Source organism: Phoca vitulina, unplaced genomic scaffold, assembly GCF_004348235.1.
Source record: "Phoca vitulina isolate PV1807 unplaced genomic scaffold, GSC_HSeal_1.0 scaffold16, whole genome shotgun sequence".
NCBI lineage: Eukaryota > Metazoa > Chordata > Mammalia > Carnivora > Phocidae > Phoca > Phoca vitulina.
The window spans coordinates 4,148,241-4,163,755 of record NW_022589719.1 but is presented as its reverse complement, the minus strand read 5'-3'; positions in this window follow the sequence as shown (position 1 = coordinate 4,163,755).

The following is a 15,515-nucleotide window of genomic DNA, read 5'->3' as shown; positions in this document are numbered from 1 at the left end:
AGTGCCCATAGCTATTTGGTGTTACGGTCAGTACACCAGAGACTTGTGAACAAATGAATGAACTGCACCTATCCTAATTTTAATTCAAAGTATCTGGCCATTTGAAATTTATTTATTTATGCCCCTGTATTAAACTCTTCTAAAATCATGCCTGGGACTAAATGATTCTTTGCCTAACAAATACGGGATTGCCTAGAGATACATTCTTATGAGGCCTTTCTATTCTCACCCCAATGATGGAGAATCTGCAAAGCAAACCTTAGCTTTAGGCAAGGATGAATTTTAACATTAGAAATATGTATCTAGAGTGGATCTATGAACTCTGTTGAGAAGAATAAAACCCAAAAAAAAAGGATTGTCAAAAAGTCAATCATTTCCCTTTCTCAGTCACATAGGTGTTTGAAGATGTGAAATTACATTTCTTGATGTCTTTAAAAATCTGGGAGATGGGTTCTTATCTACTTTTAACACTAAAGAACAATAAAGCTGAAAAATGTTAAATAATTTGTTCAAGTTCTCATGAGTAAATAATGAAGCTGAGAATTTTATTGAGAACTCTGGTTCCTAAACCTGTGATCATGCTTCTTGTCATAAATGAAATTTCCGGGTAGTATAACAGGCAAATCCATTATGTCCTCAAGTCTATGTTAAATATATTCTTTCTTAGGCTACTAACAAAATGACTTATAACTAGATTCACTCCTTCTGACCATGCTCTCTCTCTTTTTTTTAAGGCATCTTCTTACTTGGGAAGGCCCAAAATATTAATATTGGGGAAGATGCATTCAATAGAAGGATCCGCCTCTGTTACTTTAAACCTACGGACATTTAAATAACTGTCTGAGATAAATAAAACATTTCACTTTCAGGTAATATGTGGAAGGTGAAAAACGAAGACAGAATTTGAGTAGGGAGTTGTAAGGAGGGCTGAAAGTGACTAAGGAGGGAAGATATGAGACTCAGTACAGGCAAGCAGGAAAGCATGGGGCACTGATGAAAGAAGGTTAATGAATGTTGGTAGTCCTCACAGATCCGTAGAGGAGATTATCCTAAAAATAATAACAAATGTAACATATTGACATGAAATTACAGAGTTCTCATTTCTTTTCTTTTAGGCTACTGTGAATAAAAGCTAAAGGAGGGAGAGACAAAAGGAAGCATACATCTCCCAAGAGGAAGTGAATGATATGCGTAAAATAAAGATCACACTAGCATCAGTGATCAGACACAGGTAAAGCCAAAGAGTACCAAGGGCAGAGCAGAGCTGCCACGCGCATGGTAGGGGCAGTGTCTGCTAAACACACACTCATGGGACTTTCACTCCTGGAAGGAAAGGGCCAGGACCATCACTCCCTGTAGTGTTACTGGAGAAGCTGAGGCCCAAGGTCTTCTCTTTTCATTGTATTGTATGGCTTTTTAATTGTGTTTCAGTTTAGCTTGTGTTTGGTTTAATTACAAATAAATTACAGAACATGTAACACACACACACACACACACACACACACACACACACCATTTTTAGGAACTAAGAGAGGGAGCATTTCATTGATTGAAAATCGACCTTACCTGCTAGTGACTAGGATTCTTCAGGCAAAATTCAATGAGGGCAAGAGCAGGGTATAAACTGTGCATAAACTCTAACCATCTTGCATCTCTTTTCTCTAAGCTATAGGACTCATTGAAGGATGAGTTCTGTAACCTTTCAGCAGGAGCCTGAAAGACCCCAAGGAAGAGTATGTGAGGATGAACTAGGCCAACGAGACTAGCATGCAGGAGTGGATAGGCAAAATCCTGTCCTACATCATGATATTGGTGTCATGTTGTTTATGTGCATTTTATTGAAAGCTGCTACAAATCCTTTTAGGAAGTAGGCAGGGTATAAATTATGGGTTAATATACATGCCTGCCTGGGAGTCAGATGCTCCATAGGACAGTTTCACTCTCACTTACAGTGTTTTGTAACACTGTACCAAACATGGTTACTGCTCCCTATCTCTGAGTTCCTAATATCGGGAATAGCAATAGAACACAGAACACAGAACTTTGAACATCAAACATTGACAGATTATAAATGATATAAAAAGATACATGGCAACCTTCTGTAAGTTTGTTGCTACTTGGGAGTTCTTCTTCTCCCTGTCCAACTGTCCACGCTAAGCCTCCCAACTTGTATTACTTCATAAATCTTCCACTCCTCATCTCTAGCAGAAACAGATTTAGCACCATCGCTCCTACTACATAAACAGAGTTTATAAAGGGAAACTTGGGATATTTGTTTTCTTTTGCTCCTTTTTTAATAGTTTTTTTGGATCAGTGAGCAGATAGATCACAACTGCCTACCTGGCCAAATAGTACTCGATGTTTTCATGCCAGTCTTAAAGGCCTTTTGGGGAATCTATTTCCATTTGTTGTGAAGCTACTTAAATAAAGGCCCTTGTCATCACCCTTGACAACCCTGTCACAGCAATAGTAAAATATATTGTATTTAATCACTAGGAAATAATAGATACCAGCCTAGGGAACCATAACTGAAATTCATTGTTAGTAAAAGTCTGTAACCAGACATATCTTGAGCATTTTGTTCCTGCACAACATACTCAGTCCAGTCTTAAATTCAGACAATATCCAAAGATAAGTCCTATTATTCTGGCTTTTAAAATTAAGGTCAAATTTTTTTATTTTTTTTTTTTTATTTTTTTTTTTTTTAAAGATTTTATTTATTTATTTGAGAGAGAGAATGAGAGACAGAGAGCATGAGAGGGGGGAGGGTCAGAGGGAGAAGCAGACTCCCTGCTGAGCAGGGAGCCCGATGCGGGACTCGATCCCGGGACTCCAGGATCATGACCTGAGCCGAAGGCAGTCGCTTAACCAACTGAGCCACCCAGGCACCCAAAGATTTTATTTATTTATTTGAGACAGAGAGAATGAGAGAGAGAGAGCACATGAGAGGGGGGAGGGTCAGAGGGAGAAGCAGGCTCCCTGCCGAGCAGGGAGCCCGATGCGGGACTCGATCCAGGGACTCCAGGATCACGACCTGAGCCGAAGGCAGTTGCTTAACCAACTGAGCCACCCAGGCGCCCCAAGGTCAAATTTACAGATCTTGTTTTACTCTGTTTATAATTCAACACAAATTTACTAAAATCTAACATGTTCAGACATTATGCAAGAATTAGAAATGTAGGGATGAATAAGGCAGACTTTCATTTAAATGGATAGTTGGCAATTGATAGTTGAAGAGGCAGAAAGGAATGTAAACAGCAATTCACCAGGAATAATTCAGGCCAGAATGCAATAGGAGCTGAAACCCACCAGAGAAAACGTAGCAAATGAATCCTGCTTGGGAGGGTGAGACAAGGAAGTGTGTTCAAATAGGAATTAGAATTCTTGTAGAATGAGGGAAGTTGTCCCATGGAGTGCTTCAGGAGAGAAAGGTGAGGGTGCATTTCAGTCTGAGAATAACCACAGCAGAGGTGTGGAGGTGGGAGGGTTGAAAGAATATTTAGGGAATGATGGTAATTTGGTATCATTGAGTAAAAAGTTGCTCAACAGGGACATGGCAGGTAAAAGACTGATAAAGTGGACTGGGGCCATCTTCTAAGAAGACTTGTATACCAACCCAAGGATTTGGGCAATGATGACTCATACTAATATTTAAGCAGATTTAGTAGACATCTGTTGATTTTGCTTACCTGGCATTTTTCCCCTCCCTCCCATTCTGCCTTTTTATTCTTCTAATAATTGCACTACAGTTATCCTTTGGAGACCCAACCTTTCCCCATTTAAACTCAACATGAGTCAGGTGGAAAAGATGTCTCTGGGTTTTTGCCTGTTAATCAGAATATTCCACCCTCATGGCAACAGTGATTGGTTGAGGGATGAGTAAAAGTGACTCAAGTTTGTTCAGTGAGAATTTGCTAGAGGGATCAGTGAACAGAGTCTAAAGTTAGAGAGAGACTAAGTAGAGACTGAATTCAGCCATATCTAAATCAAGACATAAACCTGAAATTTGCAGTTTGAGTTGAACTTCTTTTCCATGCAACTAAAAATAAAAAATAAAGTCCTGATAAAAACATCACATATTTACATATTTTTACATATATATTTTACATAGATCATTATCACTCTGACACCAGAGGGTAGACTGCCATAAAAGAGAGTGGAGGGGCACCTGGGTGGCTCAGTCAGTTAAACGTCTGCCTTTGGCTCAGGTCATGTTCCCAGGGTCCTGGGATTGAGTCCCTCATCCGGCTCCTTGCTCAGTGGGGAGCCTGTTTCTCCCTCCACCTGCTGCTCCTCCTGCTTGTGCTCTCTCTCTCTGACAAATAAATAAAATCTTTAAAAAGAAAAGAGAGAGAGTGGAGAAAAGGACATCAGCTAAGCACATTAGTACTAGGGAAGATGATGAAGGCCCAAATTAAGGCAGTGTCCCTCGGAGACTGGAGGGAGAATGGAGGCTTAACCCGTTGTATTTTTCTCTCTTGGATTCCTAGCTCCCAGCTCAGGTCTTAGGGTATAGATGGTAGTCAAAATTTATTAAATGAGTGACCAGGATATGAATTCAAGATAGGGAAGATTATGAGAGGTATGGGTAATGGTGAAGGAAAATGAAGAATTTAAGGATCTAGTGAGGACAACTGGATAGATAGCAGTGGCATTATTTAAACTAAGGGATGAGAAGGACAAGCTAACAGGGGTAGGGTGGATTGGGGCAAATGAAGGATACAGTTTTGTATATGTTTAGCCAATGTTATTTTTTGGCTTTTGGCTTATATTATTATTATTTGCCATATGCTTAGATATTTAAAACAGAAGAACTGTACATACAACTAATAAAATCTTACCCATCCTTTTAGATATATCCCAAAGGCAATCTTATCCATGTAATGTTACCCAATGTTCCGGTATAAAATTATATTTTATCACAAATCCTCTAATGTTTTGTGATTACTTATTTAAACACACTACTCATATGTTAATTTTTTGCATATGCAAAAGTCTTATTTCCTTGTTCAACCATAGTTCCTTAAGTTCAAGAGCTATGCTTTATTCCTCTTGGCATGTCCCAGAGTTCCTAGGAAAATGCATGGCAATTAAAAATTCTCTCTGAATATTTGTTTTAAAAATGACATTGGAGACTATTGAAATTATGAGGATCTTACTAGTTATCCTTTTCAGAAAGGAGTTAATTAAACCAGTAGATCTCACTTCTGTTTTTAGGAGTGAGCTTTAGCTTTAAACTATCACTAGAACCACCATACTTATGATTGTACAGTGTGGTCCCCTAGCATTGCAATCTCTCTCATTCTGTTTTATATTTTTCCTAAGGCATCTTCTAGTATAATTTAATTTTAAGCTTTCTATCATTTCCATTATCTTTATCATTCTATTGGGTTGTAAAATTTATGCAACTGGTATCTTTATTTTATTCACTGGGTATTCCAAGTAACTGGAATGTAGACTGGTACATAGTAAATAATGATATTTATGGAATTAATGAATCAACTGGTGCCAATTATTTACTTTATTGGTGACCTGCACTTAACTAAGGCTTCCACCTTTGCTGGCCCCCGTGGGTCCCACCCATGTTGTAGCACATGTGAAGATCATCCATCGGAGTTGTACAGCGCATAGCTCTCACGGTTCTTAGGAGGTGCTCTGCACTGCCACTCAATTTTAAGCTCCATGAAAGCAGGAATGTGTACCTGTTTTGTTCTCTATTATGTCTTCAAATCTTAGAACTTGAAACATAATAGATACTTGTTAAATTATCGTTTAGTAAATAAATCAATAGTTGAGTAGAAAATTCCTTTATAAAATAGTAGAAGGATGAAAATTCTCTGAAGTTTAGATGTTGTAAATATGAGACTGCCATCAGCACAGTGAAATAGATACTAGAAAAGTCTCCTGTTTTCAGTCAAGTAATAGTGAAGCTCAGTACAGCACAAAGTGAAAGTTTATGATTCAGTTGTAAAAGTGAAAACTGAGAACGTCTGGACATAAATTTTGTATTATTTTCCCTCATTTACTAAAAATATACTTAATCATCACTAGCAACCATAGGTGAAAGAGGAAAGGGAAGTAAATATAAAATTTATAAAATGCCTATTGCTGAGCACATGAAGATCAAAAAAAACCCAAAACAAACAAAATAAAACAAACAAACAAAAATAACATGAGATCCTATGATAAAAAGCCACAAGAAAAAGAATGAAATAGATACTCGTTGTGTACTGGCTCTTCAATACATTCTAGTATTTCCCAAAGAAGGCTGTGGGTAAGAATGACATGCTAGGATTTCCTCTCTCAAAAGCATAGAATAAATACAGAGAAATCTCACTTATGTCAAAGAAAATCTTCTGGAAAGGGGAAGAAATATACTATACAGTACAAACTATGATACACACACACTTGCAGGTAAACACACACACTCTCTCTCTCTCTCTCTCTCTAAAACAAACTATTTAAACTCAATGCCTGGACTTTGAATAAGAAGAGGACTTTAGTTTGCTAATTCTTGAGGAGATTGCACACTCAGAAGATTGCATTCAGCAAAGAAGAAGAGTCTGCAAATTTCTTTCTGAAACTAATGAGATGCTAGGAATCAATTGTGGCTTCCAGGTTTTTACTCTATACCATTGACAGGTCATGGCTGATGCAGCTCCATATCATACTCTACCAAATACCACATTTGTTTTCAAGTTATAAAATTGTTCAGAGCCTGGACACGAGCCAGGCATCCAGCTTCTTTGCAAGCTGTTAGTCCGTGATCTTTCTATAGTAAATGGCACTTTAAATGTCAAGCATCTCCCTTACAGAAAAATTGCTAAAATCCCTGCAGTAAACAGAATGGCTCCTGAAAGACATCTATGCGTTAATCTCTGGAACCTGTGAACACGTAATATTATATGGTAAAAGGAACTTTGCCGATATAATTAAGTTTATGGACCTCAAAATAGAGAAATTATTAACCTAGACTAGCCTGATGAGGGTAATGTAATCCCATGTGTCTTTAAAAGCAGAACTTTTTCCTACTGAGACTGAAGAGATGCAGCAGAAGACATAAACCAAAGAGATTAGAAGTATGAGGACTCATTGGATATGCCCTTACTAATCTCAACATGAAGGGGACAACATAACGAGGAATATAAGCAGCTTGCAGAGCTAGGAAAGTCTCCTGGCAGATAGCCAGCAAGAGAACAGGAACTTCACTTAGGCCTACAGTTCAGGAAATGAGTGTTGTTAACAACATGAATGAGCTTGGAACTGGTTTCTCTCTCAGAGCTTCCAGTTAATAGCCCAGGCCAGCCAACTTCCAGATTTGTCCCTGTGAGAGCCAGAGCAAAGTAACCAGCCTAGCTACCCCTGGAATTCTGAGCTGCAGAACTACAATATAATTAAAATACATATGTTGTTTTAAGCTGTTAAATTTGTAACAATTTATTATGGCAGTAATAATAAACTAAAATAAATAGAAAGCAAAACATTAAATCTAATTAAAGACCTTAACCCTATCATATCAATAACCACATAAAATGTAAATGGCCTAAATACACTGATAAAAAGAAAGAGGCTGGCAGAATTAATTGAAAACCCAAACCAACTATGTATTTCTATAAGAAATTCATTTCAAATATAATGATATATGCAGGTAGGAAGTAATAAGATGAAAAAATATATCATGTAGCCATTAATCAAAAGAAGACAGCAAGGCTCTATCAATCACAGTAAACTAGAATTCAGAGAAAATTATATAATAATAAAAGATTTAATCTGCTGGTAAGGCTTGGCAATATTAAATGTGTAAGCATCAACTATAGAGCAACAAAATATGTGAAACAACAACTGATAGAAGTGAAGGGAGAAGTATATACACACTTAGAGGTGGATACTTCAATACCCCTCCTTTAACAATTGATAGAACAACTAGACAGAAAACCATTAAAGATATAAAGGACTCAAAACACTGTCAACAAACAGGGTCTAATTGACATAAAACTTACATCCAACAATAGCAGAATGCACATTTTTTCTATGGCACATAGATCATATGTCAAGATAGATGATATCCTGGACCATAAAACAAACAACATTTTTTAAATTTCTTTTGAAAATTGAAATCATACATAGTGTGTCCTCTAAGTTGAATGAACTCAAACTGGAAATCAATAACAGAAATATAGAGGGAAAATCTCCAAACATTTAGAAATTAAAGCTTTATTATTACTTCTAAATAATTCATAGGAGAAGGAGGTATTCTCAAGAGAAATCAACAAATACAATGAACTAAAGAAAATTAAAATGCAACATATCAAAATTTTTGGACATAGCTAAAACTGTTCTAAGAGGGAAATTCACAGCACTAAAATGCATAGTGTAGAAAAGAGGAAAAGTCTCTAGTCAATATTTTATAATTTCTCCTCAGGAACCTAGATTAAGAAGAGCAAGATAAACCAAAAGCAAGCACAGGAAAGAAATAAAAAAGGTAGAAGTAGAAATCAATCAAATTGAAAATAGAAAATCAATAGAGAAAATCACTAAAACAAAGAGGTACTGAAATGATTAATAAAATTGACAAAACTCTAACAATCCTGATAGAGAAAAAGAGAAAAAAGACACAAATAACCAGTAAGGAATGAAAGAGAGGATATCACTGGAGAGCCTGCAAACATCAAAGGATAATAAATGTTTACGACAAATAGCTCTACATGCCCACATTTAACAACAGATAAAGTGGAACATTCCTTGAGAAATACAAACCACCACCACTCACACAATATGAAATAGATCATTTAATAGCCCTATAACTATTAAGGAAATTAAATTTGTAAGTAAAATCTCCTCCCAAAAAGAAATCTCTAAGCACAGATGATTCCATTGGAGAATTCTTCCAAACATTTTTTTAAATATTAGCACAAATTCTACACAATCGCTTCCAGAAAATGGAAGAGATAGCAACAATTACTAGTTCATTTTAGGAAGCTGGTATTACCCTGATAAGAAAACCAGATGAAAATAGTACAAAGGGGGTGCCTGGGTGGCTCAGTCTTTAAGCGTCTGCCTTCCGCTCAGGTCATGATCCCAGGGTCCTGGGATCGAGCCCTGCATGGGGCTCCCTGATCAGCGGGAAGCCTGCTTCTCCCTCTCCCACTCCCCCTGCTTGTGTTTCCTCTCTCACTGTGTCTCTCTCTGTCAAATAAATAAAATCTTAAAAAAAAAAATAGTACAAGAAAGAAACTACACAGCAATATCACCTATAAATATAGACACAAAACTACTTTAAAAATATTAATAACTAGAATTCAATGACATATTAAGATTATATGTGATGATCAAGTGAGATTTATTCCAGAGATTCAAGGTTGTTTCAATATTCAAAAGTAAATCAATGTAATCCATCCTATAAATAAGCTAAAGAAGAGATTCACAGAGTCATTATCAACCAATGCAGAGAAACCATTTGACAAAATTCAATAACCCTTCATGAATAAAATTCTCAGAACTATAAGAAAGGAGTGGAACTTCTTTGACTTGATAAAGATAACCTATATTTTAAAACAATCTACAGTTAATACCATACTTAGTGATTAGACTGGATGCTTTACCCCTAAGATCAGAAATCAGGTCATAATGCTGGTTCTCACTGTTCTTATTCAACACAGTGCTGGAAATTCTAGCTAATATAATGAGATAAGAAAAGGATATAAAACGGGGCACCTGGGTGGCTCAGATGGTTAAGCGTCTGCCTTCAGCTCAGGTCATGATCCCAGCGTCCTGGGATCGAGCCCCGCATCGGGCTCCCTGCTCAACAGGGAGCCTGCTTCTCCCTCTCCCTCTGCCTCTCTCCCTGCTCATGCTCTCTCTCTCTCTCTCTCTGTATCTCTGTCTCAAAATGAATAAATAAAATCTTAAAAAAAAAAAAAAAAAAAGAAAAGGATATAAAAGGCCTGCCTATTAGAAAGAGAGAAAGAAAGAAAGAAAGAAGAAGAAAGAAAGAAAGAAAGAAAAAGAAAAAGAAAGAAAGGGAGAGAGAGAAAGAAAGAAAGAAAAAATGTCCCTATTTTCAGATGACATTATTGCCATGGAATCCAAAATAAAAGAAAATTCAAGTAGATTTTTTTATATACTAGAAATGAATATGTGGACATAGATAATAAAAATGTGATACCATTTATAATCAGTCAATAAAGGAAATTAGTATAAATCAGACAAAACCTGTATAAGCATATGCTGAAAATACAAAATGCTGATGAAAGAAATCAAATTACATCTAAATTAATAGAAAGACATACCATGATCATGAACTGGAAGACTCAACATAGTAAAGATGTCAATTATTCTAAAATTGGTGTATGGGTTTAATACCAATACTACCGAAATCTCAGCAAGTTACTTTTTATAGATACAGACAAGCTTATTTTAAAATTTATATGGACATACACAGTCTCTAGAATAGCTAAAACAATTTTGAAAACAAAGAATCAAGTGGCAAGAATCAGTCTATTTGATTTTAAGTCTTATTATATAGCTACCCCAATCAGGACTGTGGTATTAGCAGAGGACAGACATACAGAACAATAGAACAGAACAGAAAACCAAGAAATAGACACAAGTGTATATGCCCAACTGATTTTTGACAAAGGTACAAAAGAATTGTGTAAGGGCGCCTGGGTGGCTCAGTTGGTTAAGCGACTGCCTTCGGCTCAGGTCATGATCCTGGAGTCCCTGGATCGAGTCCCGCATCGGGCTCCCTGCTCGGCAGGGAGCCTGCTTCTCCCTATGACCCTCACCCCTCTCATGTGCTCTCTCTCTCTCTCTCATTCTCTCTGTCTCAAATAAATAAATAAAATCTTTAAAAAAAAAAAAAAAAAGAATTGTGTAAGACTGTTGAATCACAGACCTGTACCTCTGAAACAAATCATACATTATATGTTAAAAAAAGAAGATAGTAGGAAGGGAAAAATGAAGGGGGGGGAATCGGAGGGGGAGATGAAGCATGAGACACTATGGACTCTGAGAAACAAAATGAGGGTTCTAGAGGGGAGAGGGGTAGGGGGATGGGTTAGCCTGGTGATGGGTATTAAGGAGGGCATGTATTGAATGGAGCACTGGGTGTTATATGCAAACAATGAATCATGGAACACTACATCAAAAACTAATGATGTAATGTATGGCGGTTAACATAACATAATAAAATAAAATAAAAAGTTCAAAAAAAAAAAGAATGCAAGGAAGAAGGACAGTATTTTTAGCAAATGGAAGGCTGCTATTTGATCATTCACAGGCAAAAGAAAAAGAAAGAAAACACCTAAGCCTTATACCCTATAAAATAACTCATTTTGGATCACTTTTAGGAAGTAAAAAAAAAAAAAGAAACTAAGAAAGAATTTTTAGGGTTAAGAAGAAAGTTCTTACACGTGACACCAAAAGCATCATACATAAAAGGAGAAATTGATAAATTGAAATTCATCAAATATAAAAATGTTAACTCTATGAAGAACCTTGTTAAGAAGGTGAAAAGATAACTATAGACTGGGAAAAAGTATGTGCAAACCATACATCTGAAAAAAAAATGGAACCAAAATATTTAAAGACTCAAATCTACATAGATTAAAAAAAATCAAATCAGAAAATGGGTAAAAGTAATGATGTGATATATCAACAGATTGCAAATAAGCACATGAAAAAGATGCTCAGAATCATCAGCCATTAGGTAAACGCAAATTAAAAGCACAAAATGAGATATCGCTACACATCTATCAGAATGCTGAAAGTAAAAATAGTGACATTAAATGCTGATGAGGGTGAGTGGTAACTGGATCACTCAAACATTGTTAGTGAGAAGGAAGGTAAAATTGTAAAGCCCCTCTACAAACAGTTTGACAATTTCTTTAAAAACTCAATATGCACCTACCATTCAACCCAGCAATTGCACTGCTGGGCATTTATCACAGAGAAATAAAAACTTATGTTTACACAAAAATCTATTAAATGAATATGCATAGTAGTTTTATTAGTCATAGCCTAAAACTGTAAGCAACCTGAATGTCTTTCAATGAGTGAACAGTGAACAAAATATGGGACATGCCATGCTACTCAGCAATAAAAAGGGATGGACTATTGACACAAGTGACAATCAGAATAAATCTACACAGAATTATGCTGAGTGGGAAAAAAGCCAATCCAGAAGGTCAGACACTGTATCATTCCATTTATCTAATATATTGTTAAAATGACAAATTATAGAAACGAAGAATGGATTAATGGTGACCACGGGCCAAGTAGGAAGTGGACACAGGAGGGAAGTCAGAACAGCTATAAAAGATCAACACAAGAAAGGAGTATAGTCATGAAAATATTCTGATTTTTGATTGCATCAGTGTCAGTAACCTAGTTGTATTTAGAGCTGTGCTCGGCCCATGTATGCTAAATAAAGAAACAAACAAATAAATAAATACCTATTAGTGCACTTAGTAAATGTCTTACCATGTGAGAATCTGTGAGGTGCTGTATGATGAATGGCTAAGAATCTGTGTGTTTATCCTGTTTTCTCAGGTTCTGACACCCAAGTTCTATGATTACTCTTCTATGAGCCATGGCCATGCTAGTTTTTTTTTTTTTTTTAAGATTTTATTTATTTATTTGAGAGAGAGAATGAGAGAAAGAGAGAGCAGGAGAGGGGGGAAGGTCAGAGGGAGAAGCAGACTCCCCGCTGAGCAGGGAGCCCGATGCGGGACTCGATCCTGGGACTCCAGGATCATGACCTGAGCCGAAGGCAGTCGCTTAACCAACTGAGCCACCCAGGCACCCAACCATGCTAGTTTTCTTAGAGTTGCATTCTCCTAGCAAGGTGTTTTTGTTGGGTTTTTTCCTTCCCTTGACAGCACTCCTCCCACACCTTGCTCAACAGCCCTTGTCCCCCACAGGTGGGCTCTCACTCTACTCAGACCTCTGCTGAGGGCTTGCTCATTCCTTTCCCCCGCAGCAGAATTTCCCACCATGCCACTGACCTTTCACAAGTCACCTTGTCGTCACCCTTTACTTCTTCCCAACACGAGTACATAGTTTCTTCTCCATTCTAGATCTCTCGCTATTCAGCTACGAAACTGGTGAAGAGGTCACTCTTGGCTTGTTTAACAAAAATTCTTCTGGACTCCCAGGAGCTAGCATTCCCTGGACCTATTTGCATAGGACAGTGAATGCTAAACTGAGGTATTTCCAGCAAAGGAAACAGATGTTGAGTTTCCTTTGCTATGTTTTTTTTTTTCTGTGCTGCCTCTTGAAAACAAGTGGATATCGAGGTTCATTTGTGTCTGTTTAGAATGACTAGATTTAACAAGAGCATTGCTAATTCTTTGAAAGAATAATAAAAAGAATGGTATTTGAATTCCTGTGCTCTCTTGCTTTGTTTGTATGTTTGTCTTTCTCTACCCTTTAAATCAAATAACAATTTTGAAGGGAGTCTATCAGAAGACAAAATGAAATTGTGGTGGCATATGCTCTTTTTTCTATTAGCAAAATGGTGAAATTTTGCTGGATTCTAAAAAGACTCAACTTGTAGGGAGCCAGTGTGTAGTCAAGGGGCTGGAGAGAAACTGCCTGGGGAGTAAGGGGAGGAACCCAGGACTCGTAAAAGGAGCAACATGCGATGGAGACATCAGAGATTCTCGAGGGGAAGGTAAGAGAAAGTAGGGTGGTATTAGTTTTGAGTGGAGATACTTAATATTAGATTATCATTTTATATCTAGGAAACACAAATTTGATATCCACTGTTAAACTAATACAACTGGACCTCCAGGAAACAGAATGATAGCCATTGTCCTAATAACACAAACCAGAGAATGGATAGTTCTGAGAAATTTTCACAAATGGAAAATGCAAAGTTAAAAAAGTTGAAAACAGTGCATTAGAAGTGTACATCTTTAATCCATCAAATAAATACCAACATAAATCATTTGATTAACAGCTCTCATAATTGATTACCTTTATCTGCTCTTAATTCCTTAGAATAATAGGACAAGTTACAATGGCACCATTTTAAATACCACAACATTGCATACCTGTAACCTTGTGACATATGCAGCAAGATGTAACCAAGATCTGCCTGGAAGAGAAAGGAAATGTAGCATGAAAAACATTGAGTCTTTAAAGCTCTTGGACACATTTAGTATGGTGAATCATAGTCAAAAATGTTAACTGATAGAAGTATCTGCTCTCTTTTCTCCTTTGCAGACATCTTTTCTATGCCAATAACATGGGGATCATATTGCACCTGTGTTTTGTCTTAGCCTGCATGCACAACATTGCTCTTTAAGGAACAACCCTGGATCAGAAACTACAGGTTATGAATGATGGGTCCTCCATTTACTACTAGATAAGGTTAGGAAAGTTGTTTAGCTTCTTTTTAGCTTTCCCATTTTTTTTTGATAGACAATTTTTAGAGCAATTTTAGTTTTACAGAAACATTAGATAAGCTGTGATTCTCTGTATTTGCCTGTCTCTTCAGGTTTAGAGGCAGCAGGTTACCTTGTGACCTCAATTCGATGTTGGATCTAGAAGAGTTGTTTTCCAGTTTGTTCAGCTTTTTTCTCGCTGTGAGGATGGAGCAATGATGTCCAAGCTTCTTACATGTCACAGAGGAAACTGAAAATCTCCCATTTGTTTTTAACCTCTTGGGGCTTTGTGCCACTATTTATAGCCTTGGAGCCTACATATCATTCACACCACTGGACTCATGTCAGGGGCCAGCCATAATGCCTACCAGCTTGAGTGGTACCAAAGATCTGTGGGGTCCACCACAACTGATACCAAAGACCCCACCCTGTCAGCCTCCCCAGGAAGCCAAGGGAATTAATCTCTGTGTCAGGGTGTCCTGCCCACTCAATTTAGGTGATAAATGCACTAAGCCAGAAAGCGTTGATCTGTAGCACAGATGCAGCCCCAGAGTCCTTCTTAACCCAGTGCTCTGAGGAATCACGATCAAATAATTAGCTTTGGCTAGACTGAACAGGTTTTCCACCTCTATACAAGACAATATAAAGCAACAGAGTATGTTAAAATAAGGGTTCATCCCCAAAAGTGTTGCATGCTAGGTCAGGTGACAAATTGAATGCAAGAGCACAATAACAAACCACTAGTTTTAGTTTTATTTAGGATAACACTAGACTCTGGAACAGATAAACCTCTGGATCGTCATAGCTTAATCCAACAGAAGTTTACTTTTTATTCACATAAAGTCCAAATTGTGCATTTCTCTCCCAGCGTGTTAGAGATCCAGGTATCTTCCCTCATGAAGGTCCATCTTCCAAAGTTGCCATGCTCATTAACAAGGGAGAAGGGAAAAGAGCTCAGAAGATCACCCTTGGGAGGGTTTTAGAGACAGATGATTGGATGTGAAAATTAGCTCTATTCCTCATAACATGTATGGATTTGATTTGGGGATTTAAATTTTCTGAATCTATTTTATCTCTAAAATTGGTACACTAATACCTAACTCAAGGCTTACAACTGAAATTACA